Genomic DNA, 25,281 nt, shown 5'->3' on the forward strand with positions numbered 1-25,281 from the left:
ATGCAGCAAGGAATGCCCAGGGGGAAGGAAATGAGCTGCCACCACTTCTGTGTGCTCTTCATGACATGGGACACCTGCACAGATCTGCTTCACCTCTGAGGGGATGTTACAATCCAGCCACTGCTTCCCCTAGGAATTAATTGTTGGGGTTATTTTTGATGCCTTGTGAAGACTGAGCTAGAACAGAGACTAGATGGAGTTAAAGAATAAAGTAGGTATTTATTAAGAGGCTTTAATACTTTGGGCAGTATAACTTAAAATGGTCATAAAATGCATGACCCCTCATGGGGGCTCTCACTTTTAGAAGTTCTGCTCCATTGGCACCTTGGAGTTCATTGTCCCATTCCAGCTTTAGCCCAGGCAGTCCCATCCTGATTGTTTTTCTCTCTCCAGCCCACGTTGTTTGTGCTCCTGGGCTGAGATTTGGATCATTTGTCCTTGGTGCCCAGCTGGAGCAGGAATTGTTTTGTCTCCCTGCTCTGTGCAGAGAGCTCACCATGCCCTGATATGAAGCTCAGACCCACACACTAAAGCAGCACAGAATGTGAAAATATAAAAGCTAAAACCTGAGGCATCATTTTATGCTGGAATATACTGAATCAGAAATAACAGGGTTTTTTCCCCACCTACAGCCCTTGACTTTGTGTTATCTTCCCATTAATCTTAATTTTTCATGACCCCAAATCATCCTCTGGAGAATGAATCAGAATTTTCCCACTGCCAGAATCTGCAGCTCCAGACTACTTCACCTCCTGCACATGGCAAATCTAAGCCCCTGGCTGCATCACCCACTGAATTTGAAATATGACTCAGTCCTAATTTCCCAGCTCATCTTATTGATTACATCTTAATTAATTAGACCAGTAAACCATCCCATTAGATGCAAAAATGCCAACACACGCAACCATGATGGTTTTCAAGTATTAACCCATAGGGGCAGTTAAAAACCACAAATAACACCTCTGTCCACCTGAAATTGCCTCTTCCATCTTGCAATGACCACTTTTCTCCTTCTCTCTGCTCTGGACTGGCATGGTGCACAGTGTGTCACCTGCCCTTGCTGTGCATTTGGGAAGAAATCAAATGTTTCATGGGTGAAGAGCCATCTTGTAATCATAATTCCTATTGATTGGGAACTGTTGGAGGGATATTCAATGGAAGGTGTCAGAAAGAAGTGCCCTGCTGGTGACCATCACAATTAATGTACCCCAGGAACCACAGTAATTGGGAGGTGCCATGAGACAACACAGCTCTGTCACCCCAGTGGCTTCTGGTTGAATTCCACTAGTGGTGCCACTCTGTCACTTGAGTGGAGAGGCTCAGAGAACTGAGAAGGGATTGTGTAATTATCCCTTCATCCCTCTCATCTCCCTCTGCTCATAATGCAAATTCAAAGTGGGACAGAAGAAAATGACTGGAGCTCTCATTTTTTATTAATTTATTGCATTTATTCCTACTGCTTAGCATCAAGGCTCTTCCTGTATCATAGAAATATGATCCATATTGCTTTTTTTATCCAAGGATTGATTATTTTTTGTTGCATAGGACTGCTCTTCTGTGGGCCTTTGCCATCTTTGGCTTGTGATTAGATTTGTGATCCAATATGGCAGATAATGAACCGCAGTGACACCGTGGCTTGGCAGTGGCTGCAAATTTGTTTAAAAAGTCTTCAAATCCTTCCCAGTTTTCCTGAGATTACTTCAGTCATGGAAGTCACTTTTTGTTTTCATGCCCTCCCTCTGGAAAAAGAAAGGACCAGGGCAACCATAAAGCTGCTAACTCCAGTTTCCCAACCCAGTGCCTCCTCCACAGAAGTGCTTCATTCTTTTCCACATATATTTTTTATTATCCTGTGTTTTACATCTGGATTGCAGTTTTGAGCTGCCCCACTGACAGGAACAAAGCCTAAAGAGCAGTGATCTGCTATCTATGGTTGCACAAATTTTTTTTCTGGCCGCTCTTTGGCCTTGACTCTCTCCTGTAGCATTGCCTGATAATCAGCATCAGTGTTCCAACACCACAGAGGCTCAGCTCTTGGACTGCAGAATTGCTGTTCAGTTGCCTTAAAACAGTTGTGAAATGGATTTTTGGTCTTTGTAGCCTCAAATAACTCTTTGGTCACCAGATAGAGCAGGTACATGAACAACTTCCTTGGGGTTTTCCCACTGTAAGGGGCTCCACACAGCAGGCTCCCCTTCACCCTGGAGTTTTTGGGCCACACAAGAAAAACTCAGGGGATTTGACTGGTTAAGGCATCTTTAAAATTTACAACTCAACATTTACTTCATTTTCTGTGATATCTGCTAATCTTGAGCTCACAGAGGCCACAGAGAAGCTTTGCTGACCCCATCCTCTCATGGTCTTTGTGGTGCATCTTTGCTTCAGAGCCTGGGGTGAAAACCAGCAGCAGGTTTGTGAGGAAGCTGGGGAAACTGCCCTCAGCTCAGCAGCTTCCCCAAAATTCTGCTTTTAATCAGACATCTCCAGTGAAGCAAGATTTTTGTTGGTGACTCACTGTGAAGAGGCTCTCAGGAAGTCCCAGGAAATGGTCTTTGAAGAGCTGGGAGCATCCAACAGCTGCAAGAGAAAATGAACACATTTAGCTCTGACGTGTTTTGATGCAGGACCAGTAATTTAAATTTTGGCATTATTATGGAAGCAAAACATGTATTAACAGGGTGTAATTTATTTTAAAAAGGAGAGCAAGAATGTTTACTGTCTTCCTGGTAATGCAATTGGGCTGTCCCACAATCATCTATCAGGCATGACAGCATCTCCCAATTTTATTCAGATTTGTTAATTAAGCAAATTTTCTGTAGGTGCAGAACAGGAGGAGGTGTTCTTTCTTTTAGTGTACACCTATAATTTATTTAAATCAGAGCTTTCCTGCAGGGAAGTAAAAATAAAATCTTTATTTGTGCTGCATGACAGGAGCAGAATTTGCAAAGACAGCCTCGTTTTTTGTCTCCTGAGAGAGAGCATTGGCAGGGTGGAACCTTCTGTGCCCCTCTGAAATTACCACACACTGAGACTTTGATCACTAGAGTTATAACCAGGGTTTGGAGGCTTTTTTTTTCTCAACTTAAATATTAACAAAGGATGTGGCAGTTCCTGACATTCCTTTCTCCTGGGAGGGATGGTGAGGAGCAGGCAGAGGGCTTAGGGACACTTTAGAATCACAGAGGTGTGGAATCATTAGGGCTGGAAAAAAACTTCCAGGATCATTGAGTCCAACCCAGCACTGCTGTGTTCACCCCTAAACCCTGTCCCCAAGTGCCACATCCATGTTTTTGAACACTTCCAGGGATAATGACCCCACCACCCCCCTGGGCAGCCTGTTCTGATGCCTTTCAGTGGAGAAATTTCTCCATGTTTAAGAGCTGTCCTCACACCCTGCTCACCCAGGCTCTGCTACCAAGCTAAATTCCCATAAAGCCTGACAAACACCTCACTAATTTTCTCTCCCTCTTTTCCCTTTCCCTGCATCCCTGCACAAAGCCATGGAGTAAAATCCTTGTGCAATTAGTGGCAAATTTCCCATTGATTTCAGCAGGGCCAGGATTTCATCTTAGAACTAAAATTGCCTGTAAATTCCCTTCTAATTAAATTAGTGGGCTGAACTGTTTTCAGTGGTGCATTGAGAAAGAAAAGTTCTTTCCACTGCAGGAAATGGCAAGTCCAGTCCTACGTCCTGCACTATTTATAGGGGACCCACATCCTCCATCCAGCCTTTAATGCTGGTGAACTTCCATAATTTCTTACCAATGGGAATCTCTTTCCACCTCAAGCTGCTGGAAAGGATTAGCCCATAATTAAATTTCTTCAGTGAAAGGCCATCTTCAGCATATAAAAAATCTGTCTTTTTGAGAACTGATTATTTCTCTGCTTGGTTACAGTGAACCTAAAGATACTAAATCAGAATAATTACACAGTGATGTACATACTTCTATTTTTTTGCCAACATGGAGTGAATTAAAAGGTTTAATTTTCTTTTGTGGCACCCAGTCTGTCTAATTGATGCTATCTGGGAAGCTTGCCCAGAGGTAGCATGTAAAACATTCTGCATCTCTCAAACAAGAAATACCTACAAACAAACTCATCCCCCTCTGTTCTCTGTGTCTGAGCTCACAAAGAGAACGTGTTCACAGTGAGTATCCAGAAATCTGATTAACACAAGAAGTCTGAGCCTTAACTGTCCAAAACAGGGGAATTCCACAGATTTCTTCTTCCAGCAGATGAAATATTTATTGCTCAGCAATTGCAGAAAGAGAAAATGTTTTGCATGTTTTACATCCCTTACATCTATTTCCCTTGGCACAGATGAAGAGGGCAGCAGAATTACAAGGCAGCTCTAATGAGCCAAGAGGTCATAATTTATAGATCTGCCTCGAGACACAAGCCTTGCCATCTGTGCTGCACTTTGCTGGGTGTGAAACTCAGCTCAGAAAATGTGATTTCACACCTCTTCAAGGTAAGCCATCTCCTTCTGCTGCCTCGTGGCACCAAATCAGCCTGATTATTCCCCTGCTGCTCTTGGGTGCTGCCCTCAGAACACACCTGGAGGCTGCGGGTACAGAAACACCCTGTTAGTCTCTGGGAAATTATGCGAATTTTCCATGTTCATTTGGCAGAATCCATTCTGTTCAACCTGGATGTGGTGAGAGATGTAGAAAATCACAGAAACACAGGATATCCTGAGTTGGAAGGGACCCACAAGGATCATTGAGTCCAGCTCATGGCCCTGCACAGGATACCCCAACAATCTCATCCTGATAGCATTATCCAAACACTTGCTGAAATCTGGACACTGAGAGATGTTGCCCTGATTTTTAAAAGTGTTAAGTTTTCTTTTTTAGCTCTTTTGAAAGTTTTAAAGTTCTCAAAAAACTTCTTTAGCCTTCTGATAATGTTTACATACTTGCGAGTCAGAGTTCCCACACAATTTCATATGTAAATAGAATAGTTTACATATTTCTCTGTAGGTAGAGAGAAATGATTGATTGATCTTTAGACCAGTGTGGTTGGAGAGGTGGTCATTCCATCCTCTAATCCACAGTCACCTTTAGAATTCTATAAATACCAGATGTTTGAATAAAACTGGGTCTTCTTCTCTTTTGAACTTACCAAACTTCTGTGTACTTATTTCGTGTCCAATAGCGACAGAGAGATATTGCCTTGGCCTCACTTGAAAATGCAGTCAGCCTTGCTGGTTTCTGAGGAAAAAAAAAAAAAAAGCAAGGGGCAGCAAGAAAATATTGCATTTCAGAAGGTTTAATTCTGTACTGGATATTGGTGGAAGAAACATGTTTGCAGTGTAAGGGAGTCCAGGGTCTGTCCATATCATCCATTTAAGTTTTGGTCACCAGAGATCTCATCCCAGCACCTGGACACAGAGATCAGAAGGTTCACAGAAAATTTTTCACAGATTTCACAGATTATTTGGAGTTGGAAGGGACCAAAGGATCATCAAGTCCAACTCTTTGTAGAATGGCCCATATGGGGATGGAACCCGTGAGCTTGGTGACATCAGCACCATGTTCTGACCAACTAACTGTGCTGACATCACAGCAATTTATCTGTGTGACAGTGTGCTCCTGAGGTCCCAGCTGTGCTAGATTCGTGTCCCCAAAATTTCTGAATCATAGAATTGTTAGGGTTGGAGATAAACCTAACAATCCTCCAGTCCAACCATTACCCCAACACCACCATGTTCACCACTAAACCCTGTCCCCAGATGCCGCATCCACACTCAAAAGCATCTCCAGGGATTGTCACTCCACCACTGCCCTGGGCAGCCTCTTTCAATGCCAGATCACCCTTACAGGGAAGAAAATTTTCCTAATATCCAACCTAAATCTCTCGTAGCACAACTTGAGGCTATTTCACCCTGTCACTTGTTATCTGGGAGTAGAGACCAATCCTCACCTGGCTATGCTTTGTTTACAATTTCCAAGGAAAAGAACTGTTCTAATTCCCTCCTTAAGGAATATTAATACCACATTCAGCTTCTTTAGAGCTGTAGCCTTTGCTTATGGCGAATGTTTGAAGAGCCACTGGGAGCCAATTCACCCCAGGGTGGAACAATTCCCAGTGGAATTGCCAGCAGAAACACAACTGTGCCAAGAAATGAACCTGCCAGGCTTCTGCTCTGTGGGGACTCCGGGGCAGTTGTGCACTGGGAGACTTGCTGTTATCTGATCCTGCTGGGAAAAAAGCATGGAAAAAACAACAACCTCCATCCCAGGAGCTGTGTCCAGCCATACCACAACAAAAGTCCTTACTCAGAGGTAAAGATTCACTTTCCAGCAGATGAATCCTGCCCACAGGCAGGTTTCCATCCCATAGGATGGAATCCATCTTTCCCATTCCCACACCTTGTCTGTGTGCAAGGGAAGGCTCTTCTGGGATCAGGCATGAAGGTGACTTGTTCATCATTTCCCCTGCAGCACTCACAGAGCAGAAACTCACAATGTGCCATTCCACATTATCCCAATTAAAAGGTGATTGGTTTTTTTTTCCCCAAAAGGAATTACACCAGTCAAGCTGTACTCTCCCTTTCTCTGTAGCACTGGAGGGAGATGATGCTCTGTAACCAATCTGCTCCTTTAAAAAAAAAAAATGTTTTCCATGATCTCTGTGGGTTCCTTGGCATGTTTTCTATATTCTGTATTTATTTTTCACTCCTGTCAGCAGCTTCAGTTGGAGATAATTGCTCTTTCTTTGTCATCATGCAAGGTGAGCCTGTTCCCCAGTGTGTTTGAGGATCTTCAAATACATCCCAGCTAGTCCAAGAGCAAGACAGAATGCATTGTAAAATAGCTGCTTGTTCCCCCCAGCAGAATTTGAGCACAGGAAGTATAAGATGACAGATTATTCAACCCCTAGATAGACCAATTAAATGAGGGAAAAATCCCAACTCAGCAGCAAAGGCTCTGCTGTTATAGCTGGGAAAGGATTGTTTGAGAAAAAGGACTTCGGTGTCATCTGATTTTTGGAAATTGGTAGTTGCAGTGGGACTGGCTTAGAACAATGTCCTTTTTTTTTTTTTTATTTTGAAAGGACACTTTGTTGTCCCTTTAATTGCATCTTATGTATGTGTGGTGGTATGAAAAGACAGGTGTCTGCTAAGGAAGGCAGGAGCCTCCCTTGAAATGAAAATGCAAATCCCTCCAAATTATTATAATTTTGAAATTAAAAGGCTCTCAGGAAAAGATATAGGAGTAGGAATAACAGTTCTTTACTAGGAAAAGAAAAAAATAAAAATACAATACATCAAAAAAAAAAAAAAAAAGACAAAAAGCAAACCACCAGAAAACAAAACCAAACCAGAACAGGCCCTGGCAGCCTGTTGGTCAGGGAGGTGGCAGCAGTCCCATCCCATGGTGGCTCAGCCCTCCTGCAGTGCCAGCTGTGCTTCTGCTGGAGCAGGGATCCTGCCCAAGGGGGGGAGTTTTCCTCTGGAGCTCCAGGGCTGGGGAAGATGGGCCTGGGCTCCCTCTGGGAATGCAGTGGGGCAGAAAGCTGCTCCTCTGGGAATGCAGTGGGAAGAAAGCTGCTCCTCTGGGAATGCAGTGGGCAAAGGCTGCTGTGCTGTTCCCAGGTCAGATTGTATCCAGGTAGGAATGCTTGGCTCCTCCCCTGGGCGCAGCATCTTCCATGGGATGATGGAATTTTCTCAGCCATGCAGGGACACTCAGTGGCCATGAACAGAAGAGATCTCCTGGAGGGAGGATTGGCTGTGGGAGAGATAAAGAAAACTGCCCCATGAACAGCAGAGAACTGCCCCACCTCTGACAGATGCCAATAGAACACACACATATCTTACAATCCAAGACAATGTGGCAGCACAAGGAAGCTATGGGGGAATTGTCCTGCCTTGCTTCTAGCCAGGTTTTGCTCATCAGCTGGAGATCCTGGCGTCAGTCAGTGTCAACTCCAAGAACAGCTGAGAGACCTCCCTTGATCATCTGGATAAATGTGCCCCAGGAATGGACTGAGTTAATTGCTTTTAGAAGTAGAGCCAAAATGTTGGTTTGAGAAGCTTGTGACCCAGGTGACTAAAGATGTACATAGGAACAGGAGGTGAAGCTTCTGGTTTGCCAACAGAGAGGTGAATATTGTACTGTCCCTTCACTGAAAGGGTGGTTAAGCTTTGGAACAGGCTCTGCCGGGAAGTGGGCCAGTCACCATCTCTGGAAGTGTTGAAAAAAGAAGTGAATGTGGCACTTTGTGATTTGGATTATTGGGCACCGTGGAATTCGATTGAAGGTTGGACTTGATCATCTTGGAGGTGTTTCCCAACCTGAATGTTCCTGTGATTCTGTGAGTGGCCCATTCATTGCCCTGTGAGCTGCTTTCCAAACCCTGAGCAGTGAAATGGACCCTTATTTCCCATCTGAGAAGCGAAGTGCAGAGGTCAGTCCTGACAGGATTTGCTGTAGTTCTGCATATTCTGAAAAAGAGGATTCCTCCAGGGGATAGGGCTGCTCTGGATGGAGGGACACAGCTGGGGTGCATCCACTCCTCCCTGGACAAACACCACAGCAGCAGTTGCAGGGGGGGTGCTGCTGTGCTCAATAAAGAATCCATCACTGCATTCCAGGCAGAGCATCCAATAAATGGGAAAACATACTGCACCCATAAAACCCAGTGATATCTAAAACACAAAACCACTCAGGCTGCAGGAGCTCTACTCCAGCCCCATAAAATGAGGAATCACACAGAGATTTGGAAAAAGCTGTTTTTTCCCCAACCTGGCAAGTGCTGTCTCAAGCAGTAAATCCCAAAGCCAGGAAGCCTGGGGGTGCTGCCTTGGGAGCTGTAAGTTTGACTGTGATAACCCAGAAAAGGGCAGGGCTCTGAGTTAACATGGCCAGGCTCCTGCATTACACCCTGCCTCATCACCCCTCAGACAGTCAGGGGACACAGAAATCACATTTACATTTTTCTTACCACTCACCAGAGGTGTCAGTTCTCCAGCTGCTGACCTGATCCATCCAGTGTCCATTGCATCACTGCCCTCTGGCTCCCAGCTGCTCCACAGAAAAGTCATTACTGGACTGCAGAGATATTCTGGTTTTTCCTTTTTAGGCAAAAACAAACAAACAAATAAAATATTCAGCTTTGCCTGCGTGGTCTCTTTGTGGTTTTGAAGAGGAAGGAGACTGGCGAGGATTTTTTTTTCCCAGTCCTTGCCATGAAATGTTTCACTCTCTTTTCCCAAAGTGCTTGTGATTTGAGGCAAGACCAAAAAAAAAAACCCTATTAAAAAGTGCTAATCTTTCAGCCAGTCTATCTGATACACACATGAAAGAGGGACATGTCTTTATTTGTCATCCAGTAGGGCCAAAATTGCAATCCCTACTGTAGAATTGATCTGTTTTGCAAGTACTGGCAGGACAACAGAGAAACTTTTTAAAGCCTGTGGCTCAGTTTATAAGAATAAATGCAAAACATATAAGAAAGGTATGAAAAGGGATCTGGATTTTTCCTGCTGTTTTCCAGAGAAAGGTCACAACACTGTTCTTGTGGTCTGACTGTTTTTGCCTCGGGGCTTTACAGCAGCAAGGACTTGGAGTATCCCATATCTTGAACTTCCATGTTAATTCTTTTAAAAAGAAAGTCCTCCCACCATTTTCTTCAAGGGTTCTCAATGAAGACCTGAAATACACCAGATATTTGATACAGTCCAGAGCAGCTGTGGCTGTCCCTGGATCCCTGGAAGTGTCCAAGGCCAGTTTGGACAGGGCTTGGAGCAACCTGGGATAGTGGAAGGTGTCCCTGCCCATGGCAGTAGGGGTGGAATGAGATGATCTTTAAGGTCCCTTCCAACCCAAACCATTCTAGGGCCCTTCCAACCCAAACCATTTTAGGATTTTATGATTCAAACAAGAATGGGAGGCCTTAAACTACCACAATTTTTCATATCTGGCCTAATTAAAGTCTCCGTTTTCCCAGTATCCCCACAGAGGAGTATGAAAAATTACCTTGGTGAAATCACCTGATGTCAACCCATCCTCCTGGCAGTCTGGCATTACAGATGCAGCATCTTTGTCAAACTCTTGAGGAATTCCACCCACTGGTTTGATTATTATGCACTATGGGACTTATTGACTCACATTAGCAGGAGCAGCTTGTGGCTTAAAAGTCCAAGTTTTGACATCTAAGCAAAGGAAATGGTGAGGTCTCCCTCACCATGGGAGACCTGGACCACAGAGATGAATTCTCTAATCCTTCCCAATTCACACAACTCCACCTCCAGACTCTCAAGTTGACCATAAAGATTTGAAACAACTAATTTGCCTCTTCAAATGAGACATGGTGTACATTTCTACCTATATTTTTTTAAGATGCAGTTTAATTTCATCAAACAGACAAAAGCAAAACAATATTGAAACAAAAGGGGATGCAGCAAAGTTTGGTGAGAAAGTTTTCCCAATGCAAATTACCACAGCACAGAAATTAATCTGGCCCACAGTACACATCTACTATTTGTGAAATGTTTTAAAACCATTCCCGCTAAATCAGTATGATAAATGCATTTAAACCTTGAATAAATAATTTTGAGGAATAAATAGCAAGCATCTTGGTTTTAATGATGACACTGTCACTTGGGAGCCTGGAGGCTCCTATGCAAATGCATTTCTCCATCACCTGCTCCACCCCTGTCTGAGTACTTGTCTTTGCCTCCCAGGAGTCAGTGATAGGAAATAGGAGGTGCTTTGAATTTCTCCTTTCCTAAGGGATAAAATGCCTTCTGTTTCCCCCCTGTGCTGTGCTCAGGAACATAAACACCCAGGCAGGGCAGACAGTGTGTAGGATCTTGCTGCTGGGTGAAATCCTTGGATTATCAGTGAGTGCAGGACCCAGATCTTCAAAGGGACTTGACTCCTACTGATTGAATTTGATTTTGGGGACCGGGGACATTGCTGTAAATTGATGTTCCTCTCCCATGCTCATAAGCCACAAGTGAAAGTTTGATTTAAGGCCTTATAGAACGTAACACTTATGAAAATGTAACAACACAGAAACATGACTTATCTCGGTTTAACAACCTTTAAAAATGATCACACTCTGGCTCCATGCCTGGATGCAAAATGAAAGGCAATATCTCGACCTGGGAAGAGCCAGACAAGCCTTGCAAGGTTAATTTTCAGCCATTTTCATCTGCTGTGCAAAGAGAAGATAAGGGAAACACAGGAATCAGGACTAATAACAACCTGTGCTTTCTTGAAGCTTCTAATGTCCCTGTTAAGTAAATTAATTTTTATATAGGGGGATTTATAAGAAAAGCATTAATGTTTAATTACACTTAGTGCTTTGCTGCTGAGGGTAAGCCAAAGCAGATGTTTTTGTTGATGTCTGTGGTTTTAATTGCATACATCTCAGACAGGAGTATCTGAGGGATGCAAGGGAGAAAGAGCAGCCTTGCTTTTGGAAGAAGGAGAAGAACTGGACTTCTGGGGGTACATCTGTAGTGCTTGACATCACCTGAGTTTACTTGGACAGTGCTTTAGGAGCACCTGGACCATTCAGGGTGTGATCTGCCCATGTGGTGGCAAATCCCAGTTAATTTTATTTACTGCTGAAGTCCTTTGTCATTTTGTCCATTTTGCAGCTGGCAGAGAGGCCCAGTTACTCTGCAGTGCTTGGACCTGAGTACTCCACTGCCAAAATGGGTGAGAAGAAGCAGAGTGTGTTGGAATCTGTGGTATTTATGATTCCTAGACTGTAGAAAGTCTCTGTCTTTCAGCACCGCTGCCAAAGAAGAAGTCATAATTAATCTGTGCTGGTTTCAAGGTTGTTTATTCTTGCTTATCTCTAACATGTTCTGCTGCCCTGCCGCAGGTCTGTCCTGCAGGGCAGCGTGTGGGGCTCTGCCCTCAGTGGGATGTTGCAAACATTATACACCAGAAACTACCTGTGCTGGATTTACAATAACGTGCCAATATCTGTCACCTACGTTGAACAGTGTGTCCCCAGCCTAAACCAATAGAAAAATGCCAACACCACAGTGAAACATGGAGGGCATGAAGAAGGAGAAGAAAAAGGACAAGACACACCCAATTTCCTCCATCTTGTCCCCTTTGAGCCACTTATCTAAAATCCTAAAGTTTTATTTTTGCACCCGTGCCACACTTAATTATTACTTATATCAACCACTCAGAGCTTGTAATTCATCCTGTAAGATTGAAAACTCTTTTCCATGGACAGAGATCACAGACAGTGTCTCTGGGGGCTCTGTCCAGGGGGGTTCTTGGCCCCCTGCCAGGGTCCCAAGACCTTCCAGGGCAGCCAGAGGGAAGCTCTGGATTCCCACAAGAGTGGACACTGATTTTTTTGTTGCTGAGACCAGAAACCATGGCAAAAGTGCTCCTGGAACAGCACCTACCTGACAGGAGAACTACAGTACATAAAGTGTAATTTTGACGGAGGAGCTGGGATGAAAAGGCATGAATGGATGGATTAGTCTTGGAAAAAGAGGCTGGAGGGACTCAGTCTGGAGAAAAGGAGGCTTAGGGGTGACCTTGTCACTCTCTACAAATTCCTGACAGGAGGGTGTAGCCAGGTGAGGGTCAGTCTCTTCTCCCAGGTTACCAGAGACAGGACAAGAGGACACAGTCTTAAACTGTGCCAGGGGAAGTTTAGGTTGGACATTAGGAAGAGTTTATTCACAGAAAGGGTCAAATGCTGGCATGAGCTTCCTAGGGACATGGTGGAGTCAGCATCACTGGCGGTGTTAAAGGGAAGACTGAATGTGGCACTGAGTGCCATGGTCTGGTTGACAAAGTGGTTTTAGGTCACAGGTTGGACTCATGATCTCAAAAGCCTTTTCCAACCTAACTGGTTCTGTGATTCATCTGCAGCAAGGCTGAGCAGGGCTTTGGGGCTCCTCTTTTTACCTTCAATTTCCAGATAAAGGCTGCTTATTGTGGGTTTTTCCCACCACAGTGTGGGCTCTTGAATAGGAAAAGGTTTTCTCAGGGGCAGGAGAGTGACACCAGAGAGCACAGTCACATCAGTGGGATGTATGGACTGGGAATGGAGTCCAGGGGAGCCCTTGCTTATCCTACTTGAGCCAGGCCAGGAGCTGCCTCACTGAGGGGCAGCTCTAGGAGACCTGGGAATATTCCAGAACAGAGTCAACCAGAGATCCATGAGCAGCCCCAAAACTCTGCTGCTCAGGGAGGCAGGAGGACAAACTCAGAGGCACCGCTCCCTGAGAGATGCCTGTGTTCAGTCAGATGGATTTCTGTTTCAGAGCAGAGAGTTTTCACCAGCTGAGCTGGAAGAAAAGCAGATGCTCAGCCCAGCCAGGAGGCCATTACTCTGTGATTATTATTTCCATGTGCTTCATTTCCAGCTCTCTGGTGCCTGTCAGTGATGGATGCTGTGACAAAAAAGTCCTCAATCCTGCAGATAACTGAAAGCACACAGGGACCTAATCCTCTCCCTTTATTCTAGTAAATCTCTCTTGTTCAGGTAAACCATCTGGTCATTATCCCTTATCCACATTTAGGCCCTGGAGGAATAAGTCCAAGTCAGGATAATCCACTGCTGAGCTGACAATGAGGGGTGACACGTGGTAAAATTAGTTCTTTTTTATAATTAGGAATATTAAAAAGCCATTCAACAAAATGAAGTTGTTGTTATCAAAAATAAATTACAGTTCAGCAGGAAAGAATTTTATTGAAAACTGATTTGCTGTAAAATTAATAATGTTTTGGGCAACATGCCTGCTCTTGGCACTTCCCTGAAGTGTCAGCCTGTGGCAGTGCTCACTCCAGTCCCAGATATCCACACCCCACCTTCGAGGAATGATGTGCTAAAGCTTGCTGCTGGGTATCTGACACGAATTCCCAAATATTGTGGAAGAAATGTGGGATCTGGGCAGAGCTCCACAGGGGACATTTGCCTGTGTGGATGGCTGGCAAAGCGCCCCTGTGCCTCTTCCACCCTCAAAACAGGGAGAAGCAGACCTTGTAAAAGGGGTTTCCACACCAGCTCTCTCAGTTTTGATCTGTGGTCACACTGACAGGAGGAGAGGAGGATTTTTTTTACCCAGAGGTGAATTTTAGTTTAAGAGTCTGGAGTTTCAGTGGAAGTGCTGTCTCTGAGGCAGCTGCCAATAACTTGAGGAGTAGTGGCCACATCTCCCAGGTACCAAGTGCCCTTATAGAAAAAATTCCAGCTGTAAAGAAGAGCCAAGACAACCTCTTTCAAATGGAGAGCTGGAGGAAGCTGTCTCAGAATCTGTCTGTTGGTACAGGATGTGTCTTCATGCAAGGAAAACTCAGTTTTCTTACACAGACCTAGAATCCTTAGCCTTCCATGAGATGATCCAAGTGTGTTGTGTGTGCTCAGGGGTTATTTTTTCCCTTCCTCTTCCATGAGAATGTGCCCATTTAGGATAATATGAGCAGGATTTTTGCATGAGGATTTCTTTTCATTATGAATTCTCCTATCTCAGTGCTGAGGGTGGCTCTGGGGTCAGGATGGCATGGGCACAAGCGAAATCCTATCCCAGCTCCTACATCAATAACTCCTCTCAAAAATTTGGTTCCATTCTCCCTCTCTGTCTCTCTGTCAGCTTTATCCTCCTGCCCATCCCATTAAGCAGGACTGATTTCCACCAAAAACTCCCCAGAGTGGTCTTGCTGATGTCAGAAAATCCAGTTCCTAATCCAGACTGCACGGACACAGCAGTTAAATACCACGGTTATGGTGTCATTAAAATTGTTCAGAGAAGGGAATGTGTCCTAAAGAGGCTCTTTGGAATACATGTAACTGTGTCAGTTGATTCTCTTTCAGCAAATATCAAGCCATAAAAATGTCACTGAAGGTTATATATATATATTCAAGGAAGAAACAATAAGCATCATCTGAGTTCACAAATCCTCTGCTCCACAATAAAAGTCTCATCTGTAGTAATCATTCATTTCTAAAGTTATTCAAATCAAAAATTGACTTGAAGTTATTTCTTGCTTCTTCAGTTTTGGAACCAACTGCAAAAGATTTATCTACTTCCAAATTGTCTTTGCAAACTGTCAATACCAAAAGGCAATTAAGCTGGAGCTCAGTGAGGTATGATGAAATAAAAAATAATTAGAAAAGGCACGTTCCAAAACAAAAAGAGTTTTCTGGCAAAAATACATCTGTCTTTAAATTCAGACGTGCTGCAGGGATGGAACTGAGCTGTTTGACTCCACTTGTGATATTCTCATCAAGCCCATGACACCACACGAGACAAAGCCAAGTTTGCAATTCTTATTTCAGTATTCCAGAGTATCCTGAAATTCCAGGGTATTCTGTAAATTCAGCTTACAGCTCAGACTTGCAGCAACATCTGCAGATGATGTGCATCTTCTCAGCTTCTAAAAGGCCACAGCCTCCTGTGGCTCCAGTTGTGTATAAGAAAACCAAAGCTGAGCAGGTTTTCCCAATTCTTTTTAAATAAATCTCCACCTCCTCGAGCTGCCAGGGTGTGTGGTGACCGTGCACGTGCTGCATGTGACTGCACACATACTTTTAAGCTGTTGCTGCCATTGCATAAATCCCAATCCAGACTATTTTAGGTGCTGACAGCACAGGAAATATGTTTTTCCCCTCAGCCTGATTTTGGATCCAGCCTGTCCATCTTTTGTCTTGAGAAGGTGAGCAATGTGAAATTAGGAGAGCACACACACAGGGGTAAGAGGGAAGCAGGGAAGGCAGCACGATGCACAACCTTGCATGGGTCAGACTGGGTTCTGTTCCTAAGGACACTGGTGTTTTCTCAGTGCTCAGCACAACTGCAGATCCAGGCAGCTCTGGAGGAGGCTGGAGCAAGGATCTGCCTCTGGATGTGTGTGCAATGGAAAATGACCTCAGCAAAATGAGTTGTCACAGAGCAGTGGGGTGCTGGTGTCAAACTGGAGGCAGCTGCTGTCCCAGCTCCCCCGTGCTCACCTCCCTCCTGGTGTTTTCCTTCTCCCTGTTCCGGTGCCAAGGCAGAGGGAGGAATCTTTCCAACACATCCTTAGGGCTGCAGTGGGACCTGGAGTGACACACTCTGCTGATGCAGATGGAAAAGTGGCTGTCAAGGCTGACATCACACGCTGTTCTTGTATTGTTCCCAACAAACACAGCTCATTCATGTGAAACCCCCAGTGCTGATCTTCCCAAGAGGCTGCTGCTCCCGTGGGACTGCAGGGATTCATGCAAGGACAAATCCCTTGGGAGCACTCAACAGCAGAGTGGTGAAAATGGCACTGGCTGCTCTCTCTGTTCCAGGGCTGACACAGCTCATTTTCCATGTGTTACCTGGTCCCCTGAGTCTTGCACATTTAGAGCCAGAGGCAAGACAGGCTGTTGGCAGGGACAGGGACTGGAATTCCACGGAGTGCTGGGCTTTCAGCAGAGTGCTTGGATTGCTCATTTGTAAAGGCTGGTGCTAATGCCAGGCAGCTCTGGTTCTATTTGTGTCCTTCCCTGAAGTGAGCAGCTGCTGTGGCATCCCTCACTCAACCCCTCATTCTGCACGAACCCCAGACAGACCCCACATCCCAGTCAGTCCTGTCTGCTCTGCCCACGCTTTCTGGGGCTCTTGGCTTCTTTCCTTCCTGGATTTATTGGCTCTGTGGTCTCTCAGATCTCAAACCCATGACCACTGTCTCGTGCTTCCCTCCAGACTCACATTTGCCTTTCAGTTTATGGGCCTGTGTCCTCTGTGTGCTCCCATCCACACTCAGTGAATTTTGGTTTGGGTTTGTTTTCTACTTTATCCTTGATATAAAAATCATTAGTGATTAAAGCACTCAAGCTACATCAGGGAAGGTTTAGGTTGGATATTAGGAAAAAAAATTTCACTGAAAGAATAATAAAATACTGGAATTGTCTTCTTAGGGAGGTGGTGGAATCACCATCTCTGGATATGTTTAAAAAAAGACTGGACTTGGCACTTGGTGCTATAGTCTAGTTGTGGTGTTAGGGCATAGGTTGGTCTTGATGATCTTAGAGGTCTCTTCTAACCTCATTGTTCTGTGATTCTGTGAATCAACTCCAGCCCATAAAGAGATCAGACTGCTGACTCTGAAATTCTATTGGTTCAATTCCCCTTGAATGAAAACTTTTGACATCTTTGTGAGGGGCTTTGGTCTGTGGATCTGCCCATATGTATATTGTATATAAAGTGTATATGGTTCACCACACAGGAGCTGCTACGGGGGGAGGATAGGGAGGCTCCTGAGCTGCTGGATTATCAGTGATACAGTTGCTGGGACCCACACTTGAGTCCTCTAAAACCAACAGAATTGAGCAAAAATACAAAATTTCCCTGTTTATTCCCACATCCAGAAGTATGTTTGTAGGGAAAATGATCAAACAGCAGCAGCTACAATAAGATATGCTGTCCTAGTTCTCTGATCTGTGCATGGCACATCTTGAGTTCAGTTTTCCTTGGTCTCCTCTGTCTCTGCAGACTGGCTGGAAATCCTAAAATGGGCAAGGAGTGCAGAATATTTGCTGTGAGCTGCAGCAAAGCACATGGCAAGAGGAAACACTGATAAAAATCTGCATGGTATTACTACCTGGATGGACACAATCATGATAAATGGTTCCTGTCTGGGAACCCCATCAAGCAGGTCTGTGCTGGGTCTGTGTGCTGGAAATTTAGATAAAATCTATCAGTCCCTGCCTTACGCCTGTGTATCCTGTTGCTGCTTGCCCCTAAACTGCATCCACACATGATGGGAGGATCCAGGGTCATTGCTGGAGGTGCTTTAAGTGAGCTGGGCCATTTTTCTTGGCATTCCATTTATCACAGAATCGTGGAATTGTTAAGGCTGGAAAAGACCTCTCAGATCACTGAGTCCAAATGTTAACCCAGCGCTGCAAGTCCACCACTAAGCCATGTCCCCAAGTGCCACACAGCTTCTGAACACTCCTACATGTGGGAATTCCAACAGTTTTCCAGGAGATGTTCCAATGCCTGATTACCCATTCAGGGAAGAATCTGTTCCTTAGATCCAATCTAAACCTCCTCTGGTGCAGCTTGGGGCCATTTCCTCCTGTTGTGTCCTCATACTTTTGTTGACTCTACAAAACCTGTTCCCTTCTCCCAGGCAATGTGTATCAGACTATTTGTGTTTAGAATGCTGTCCCCAGGCTGGAGAGGCACTGTGCAAACTCTCCCTTTTCCATCTGTGCTGTGTTTGCTGAGCTCATATGTTACCCTGAATGAAAAGCAAGAGCCTCCCTTTAGCTGCACCATCTCTGTCTCGCTGCCACGGAGCAGGTGAGAGGCAAACACCCTGTGGGCAGCCTGTGGTCTGACAGAAACCATCTGTGTGACTGCTGACACAGGATTTCACCACTTTTTGCACAGTTCCCAAGTTTTGTTGCAAGAAAGAACATGCAGGAGATGCTGAGGATCTCCAATGCAGCATGCTCAGGGGGCTCTGCCAGCAGGCATTTGCTGCTCCTGTGCTAAAGTTTGTTATAAAAGTTACCTTCGTGGCTTCTTGGAATGCCCTGAGCTCTCCATGGAGCAGATATTTTTAATGAACTGTCCGCATTTGGCACAGCAGGCCAATGAAGGATTAATAAAAACCTGCTGCACGAGCTGGTTTGCGGAACCCTGCTAGACATCAAACACCAGGAATGGGCAATATGGAATAAATTCACGCCCAGGGTGGGCTGTTTCAAGCACAAAGCCAAGCATGAAACACTGAGCAGTCTGCAGGTTCTGTGTTTGTTTAAAAAACAGCTTATAAAACATTTCAACTCAGAGGCCATTTCCCCTCTGATATCCCTCCTGGGATAAGGGATACATCAGATTCTTAAAACTTGGTGGCAGATGGAGCAGTGGAGGTGTCCCTGACACCCTTACAACCAATAAATACCTGGAGACTATATCCCAGCAGTATCTGCTGCCTCCTGTGCTCTTCTCCTTCCCTTTCCATGGAAGCAAGGGGAGGGCACAGTCCTGTTGTATAAGCAGAGCCTTTCCCTGGAGGACCAGGAAATTTAAGGTCTCAAATTTAAGTTCCCCATCCTTCAAGCTGCTCAGAGCCCTGCCAGCATGCGGAGTGGAATGGGTTTGGCCCTGTTGTGTCTTTAGGACAGGCAGGATGTTGGTGACAGATCAGGTGTCTGCACAGATTTTTCTTTGCTTTTCAGGTTCGTGTCAAGGAAATTCTCCCAGCGCCCCTGGAGAGTTCAGTGTGACATTGTGGCACCCAGATAAATGCCAAACATTCCCTTCCACCTTTGCACAGCAATCACAGCCTTAACCCTAAGGATTAATACCTGTCTGATTTGCAAGACAGCAGAAAAATCCATAAATTACTGATGGGGCACACACAAGGTTGCAGAAAGAGACTTCAGAACAAGGGAGGCAGCTCTGTCCCCACTGTGGCCAAAGCCAAGCCTTGCAGAAATCCCCGGCTGTGCAGCAGATGTGGGGCAGGTGGAAGAACCTCTTCCAGGCTTGTCCTGGCTTGTAAGATAAGCATGTATTCTATTGCCATCTGTTGGAGGTTGGGCAGTTTTCTTATCTCTTCCAAGAACAATGTCTCCCTCCGGGGAGAGATCTTCTGTTAATGGGCCATTGAATGACTCACTGCATGACTGGCAAAGTTACATCATCCCATTGTGAGATGCTCCACACAGAGGGGAGGAGCCAAGCACCCCTACCTGCATAAAATCAGCACTTTTTGAGCCACTGGCAGCCACTTTGCTGGATTCCCAGAGGAGCAGCTTCTTCTCTGCTGAATTCCCAGAGGAAGACCAGGCCCAACTACTACCAGACCTTCAGAGAAAACTCCACCCTTCTAGAGATCACCATTTCAGCAGCATTTCATCTGCCACTCCAGGAGGAGCAGCCACCATTCAACTGGACTATTACCAACACCCTGACTCCTCAGGGTGTCAGGTTCTCGACTCCATCACTAGTTTTGTTTGTACTAATTAATTTTTTTTATTATTTTTTTAAATTTAGTTCTTTCTCCTAATAAAGAACTGTTATTCCCATTCCCATATCTTTGCATGAGAGCTTTTTTTTTTAAATTGTGGTAATTCGGAGGGAGGAGGTTTATATTTTCCATTCCACAGGAGGCTTTTGCCTTCCTTCACAGACGCCTGTCTTTTCAAACCAAGACAAGGCTGAACTTGCCACCTCAAGCAGAAAGAACTTCCCTGGCTTAGGGTCCAGCTCTAGCACCCGAGAGAGCTCAGCACACCGACAGGTTAGCCAAAACCTCACCTGATTTTACACAGCTCAGGACGTGGCAACACCCACATCCAACCGTCAGCAGATGCCCAAGCAGGCTCTGTGTCCTTACCAAAATTTGATGACAGGACCAAATAAAAAACTTTCCAATTCTCCCATTGCAACAGAGCACAGCAAAAGCTGAGGTTGCAAAGAAAAGGTTGTTCATTCTGACTTCCAGATTTAGTAGGATTGGGGATGAATTTCCTGTTCCCTGTTGTGTAAATTGCTGCTCAGGACACTTTTCCATCAGTGTGCCTCAAAAGGGCAGGAGATTCTAAAAGAAAAGCAGCTTTCAATTTTGGCAACACCTGGTACCAGTGTGATCTCATGGCCAGCTTGGACAGGGCTTGGAGCAGCCCTGTGGGAGAGGTCCCTGCCCCCACTTGGGGTGAGCTTTAAGGTCCCTTCCAACCCAAACCATTGTGTGACTCTATAATAACACTTCTTTAGCTGTACTCAGATCAAGGTGAAAGCAACAGGGTAAACTGGGATCCAGGGAGCAGCTGCTGGATATAATTTGTGTCTGAGCACAGCCACTGGAGGAATTCACATTTTCTGTGTGTGTTCTACTAACAACACAAATCCGTGAATATATATATAGAGAGAGATATATGGAGATATATATATACTTGTCTATTTTTATGTATATATTTCTGTTGAAACACATTATACAAACAGACTCCCATTCTGATTAGAATCACAGAACCACAAAATCACAGAATATCCTGAGTGGGAAGGGACCTACAAGGATCATTCAGTCCAGCCCCTGGCCCTGCACAGACACCCCAACAACCCCACCCTGGGCACCCCTGGAGCACTGCCCAAACCCTCCTGGAGCTCTGGCAGCCTCGGGGCTGTGCCCATTCCCTGGGGAGCCTGGGCAGTGCCCAGCACCCTCTGGGGGAAGAGCCTTTCCTGATCTCCATCCTGACCCTCCCCTGAAGCAGAGTTTGGTGAGAGGAGCACCAGGGTGAGCCCAAGCTGCTGTCAGTGAGTCAGGGCTGTGCTCTGTGCCTGCACAGCCCCAGTGAGCAGCCTGTGCATGTCTGTGTGAGAATTCCTGGGACATCCCCATGTCTGGGTGTGCTCCCACAGGCTCAGCCTCACTGCAGGCAGGATCTGTGGCAGCCTCACCTCTGCCAGGTGACTGGATTTGGCATTTGGCCACCCACATATGGTCTGGTCTCTGCAGGATGGATTTTTTTGTTTGCGCATGATATTTTCATTCATTTTACTCTTCTCTTTCCTGCTTTCTCCCTGTGGTGTTTGCCTGGCAGTGCTGCGCTGTGCAGAAGTGGTGGTGAGCCACAGTTTCCTTCCTGCTCCCCCAGACAAATCCCACTGGGCTGTTGTGCAGGAAAACTCAATTCACAGTTTTCTCCCCCATAGTATTCCAACAGTATTTCCAGCCTACCAGAGTTAAATGCAGCTAAGGTCTCCCTGACAGCCAGTATTTCTGATATACAGGCCCTCAACTGAGCATCCTACTTACACCAAATTGCATAAACTGAGGTCCAAAGTGACTTACGAGTTATGATGGCAGCTTAACCACAAGAACAAATTGCAGCTTTAAAACCCTGTAATTTAAATTGTCTGTAAGTAGGATTTCAATCTAACAGTGTACCATTTGAGGCTCAACAGTGCAGTAATTGCAGCTGTACCCAGAATATAATCAAAGCACTGGGCGGGGGGGGGGTGGGGGGGGTTTAAGAAAAAAAAAAAAGAAAGAAAAGCCATGACAACAATGCCAGAAAAATTAATTACCACATCAACTCAGGCACTCTGAGGTGTTGGGCACTGTTGTAGCAATATGAGCTGTTTCCAGCTGGCCATGCTTAACAGAGGTAAAACACGGAAGAAAAATATCCAAGCCAATGTAGGAATAAGAAACACCAATCTTTTTGATCCCGGAGAAATTGTGGACTCCCTTTCCCTGGAAGGGTTCAAGGCCAGGTTGGATGAGGCTTGGAGCAACCTGGTATAGTGGAAGGTGTCCCTGCCCAGTGCAGGGGCTGGAAATGGATGATTTTTAGGGTCCCTTAAAGCCCCAAATTCTATAGGATTGGTTTTGTTCAGATTACAGTCATTTTCATTACACCAGAGATTTTATATTACCAGAAACAACCCCTTGCTCGGGGCATAAGCTTACAACTGGCTTTCCACATCACTTAGGTCAAAAAAGGTTTGAACTTTTGCTTGAAAATGTTAAAGCTCCTGATTTCCTTGATTGCTAATAAAGATGCACTGGGTCATACAGACTGATCTGCTCAATTCATGCTGTGTGTCCTCTAAGCCCAGCACCAAGGGTCAAACTGGACCTTTTAACTCTTCAGGAGATTTTATTTATGCAGGATATGGCAGGAGGGAAGCCTCCAGTACAGCAGGTCTGAAAAGGAGAGTTTGAATGGCAGGCCCAGGTCATCCCATCAGCTGAGAAATCTTTTGATCATGTGTGGAGAAAAACCCGATAAAAGAGATCTCTGTATTGTGGGGAAGAACAGTGGATGTTCCCAGCACCAGGGTGCAGCAGAAAAGAGCATGAACAGATTAAGGATATGCAGCAGAGAAACATAAGAATGAAGACAGGGCATGGTTTTGATATCCAAGAATGACATAGATCCAACAGAGAAAAGCCTAACAGGGAAGAGCTGATACAAACACAGGAGTGGGGAGAGGGAAGCTGAGGGGGGGAAAGGGAAACTGAGAGGTGTAAAAGGAAACTGAGGTGGGGACAGGGAAACTGAGGGGAGGAAGGGAAACTGAGCAGCTACATCTGAAACTTGGAGCTGGTGAAATGTGGGTGGCAGTGACTACTCTGCCCTGTGACCCCAGCCCTGCACACTGAGCAGGACCAAACTCACAGGAGCATCCCTGACATGTTTGCTCAGCTGTGAAAGGCCTCCCGTTCTCCTCAGTGCCATTTGCCCTTGAAAGCTTTCTTTTGAGTCCAATTTAAATGTTCACATGGCATTTTCCTTCCATTTTTTAGGATCAGTGGATTTGCCTTCTGCTGCAGCCAAGTTTTCCATAATGGTACACGGGGTTCAAGGCTAAATTCCCAATCCAAAATGGTTTTGAGACTGTTCAGTTCCAGGCAGACTTGTTCAAATGTGCTGCAATTTCCGATTTTTTCATCATCTAAATTCAACAGATTTTGGGTGAACAGAGAGAAAATGCTACTTCAGCTGAGTCCTTAAGTAAACTCAGCTTCTTGAGGCTCTGTGTTGTCCACCACTTCAAATGCATCTAACAACTTTTGAATATAAAGAAATTTAACAGAGAATTTCTTTCAAGAATTACAAAAAGCAGCACCTGGGTGAGAAACCCAAACCAATGGTCACTGAGGGAAAAAAAAAAAAAAAAGGCAGAAAGTTCTCACCTGAACACTTTATTTTCAGTGTCTGTGGCTTTCCAGCTGGCACATGTGTCACTCTGGAATCCCTGCAGCCTGGGGGCTGTGGGGGAGGACTGGGGCTCCTGGTGGGTTGTGGTGGGCTGTGGTGGGCTGGTGTAAGAGAAACCAGCCTGCAAATCTAGAGGAACTTGGGCTTCTCAGATGCCACTTCTTGATTTTCCTTCGCAGGACATCTGTCCATCAAAGAGGCTGCCAGAGGAACAAAGCTGCCTCAAAAAGCAGAACAACTTTTGGAAAGGATCCTGCTGATTTCAGGAGGCAGAAACAGCTCCTGCACACCCTGGGGCTGCTCTTGTTTCTTGAGAAAGCAGTGGGCAGCGGTTTGGCAGTGACCTGAAATGCACATCCCTGAGCAAGTGCAGCAGAGTGGAGGACGAAGTGATGATGGAGGGCAAAAGCACAGGAAATTTGCCAAGCTGAAGGTCAGACCTGATATTTAGTTGAAAATAATCCCTTTTCAGGTCACTTCTGGTTTATGGTTTATCAGCATGGGTTCGTTTCAATTTCATTCTTCCAGTCTGTGGAATTGATGCTTCCAGCTCCCACTTAGCACCTTTCAGCATGAGTTAAAAATCTGACAGCTTGTCTGGTGTCTGCTCTTCCCTCTGCATTGCCAGAGTGAGGTTAAAGAAGACATTAAGGATATTTTAGAGGCCCAAGGACTGTTGTGCAGTGGCAGGAAATAATTTGCTGCTAATGCACACGACAAAGTGAAACATTAAATGTAAAGGTCATTTTGGGGGTTGTAAAGGAATCAGTGCATTTCTAAATGACTGCCTCATATGCCTCAAAATGACTGAATATCTCAGGAGACAAAAGGCATCTGGAATATTTTGTAAAAGTCTGCAGGAGAGCCTCATGGGTTGAGCAGGAAAATGAAGATCTCCTTCTCCAGCCATCCTGGCTGGTGCTGGAGAACAAAAACCTCATTACAATATTGGGGGAATGTCTGCCCAGAGTTCTCTGAGGTAAGCAAGAAAAAAAAAGCCTTTCTTTTACTGGACTTTTTCTGGGGGAAAATGGACAAGGATTCAAGTTCAAAGATGAAGACATTGATTCTGGTAAGATGAAAAGAGACCCATGTGGTGTGACTGGAAGATGGCTTCGTGTTAAGCAATGTGAAAGCAGCTCTCAGGAGCAAAGAGCACTGAAGATTTTAAGGAATTTTGTAAGAGAGAAGCTGGCAAAAGTCATCAAATTATGAAGAGCATTTAAATCACTAATTAAAAGTCAGTTCTCCAATGCAAATAAAATACAAATCACAAACTTCAGCTGGAAGGGGAACTTTTAGAGCACAAACTGTGCAGCACCCCTGAAACAGAGCAATGACCCCATATAGTCCTGAGGGATGAGACCAGAATTTTTAAAAGAGAGCTCCAAGTGAGTAGGAATCCCAAGCAGGAAGTTTTTGACTTGTCAGAGGGAGGCAGCTGAGGGAAAGACCCAGATATACTCAATTATTGGGTTATACTTTATAATCTTTGGGAAGAGTTCTTAAAGAAGGAGACAGGCTGAACTACAACAGACATACAGTAAAGCAGAATACAAAATTTGGAGACGTGAGGCCAAGCTGTGGGCAACCTATCAAAGTAACTATTTTATATGTTGTCTTGAA

The 25,281-nt window shown here is 45.1% G+C and overlaps 1 long non-coding RNA gene across 1 annotated transcript in view; it reads right to left on the minus strand.

Annotated features, from left to right (window-relative positions):
* Positions 1-1,415: 1,415 nt before the first annotated feature.
* The window catches only part of LOC121469360 (uncharacterized), a 39,220-nt gene continuing 15,354 nt past the window's right edge, over positions 1,416-25,281 (minus strand). Inside the window, exons 2-4 of the long non-coding RNA XR_012054401.1 lie at positions 8,960-9,082; positions 5,125-5,213; positions 1,416-2,577 (exon numbers count right to left, since the gene is read on the minus strand). This is a non-coding gene — a long non-coding RNA (uncharacterized lncRNA). The remainder of the gene's footprint in view (positions 2,578-5,124; positions 5,214-8,959; positions 9,083-25,281) is intronic.

Source organism: Taeniopygia guttata, chromosome 2 (genome assembly GCF_048771995.1).
Source record: "Taeniopygia guttata chromosome 2, bTaeGut7.mat, whole genome shotgun sequence".
In the NCBI taxonomy this organism is placed as follows: Eukaryota; Metazoa; Chordata; class Aves; order Passeriformes; family Estrildidae; genus Taeniopygia; species Taeniopygia guttata.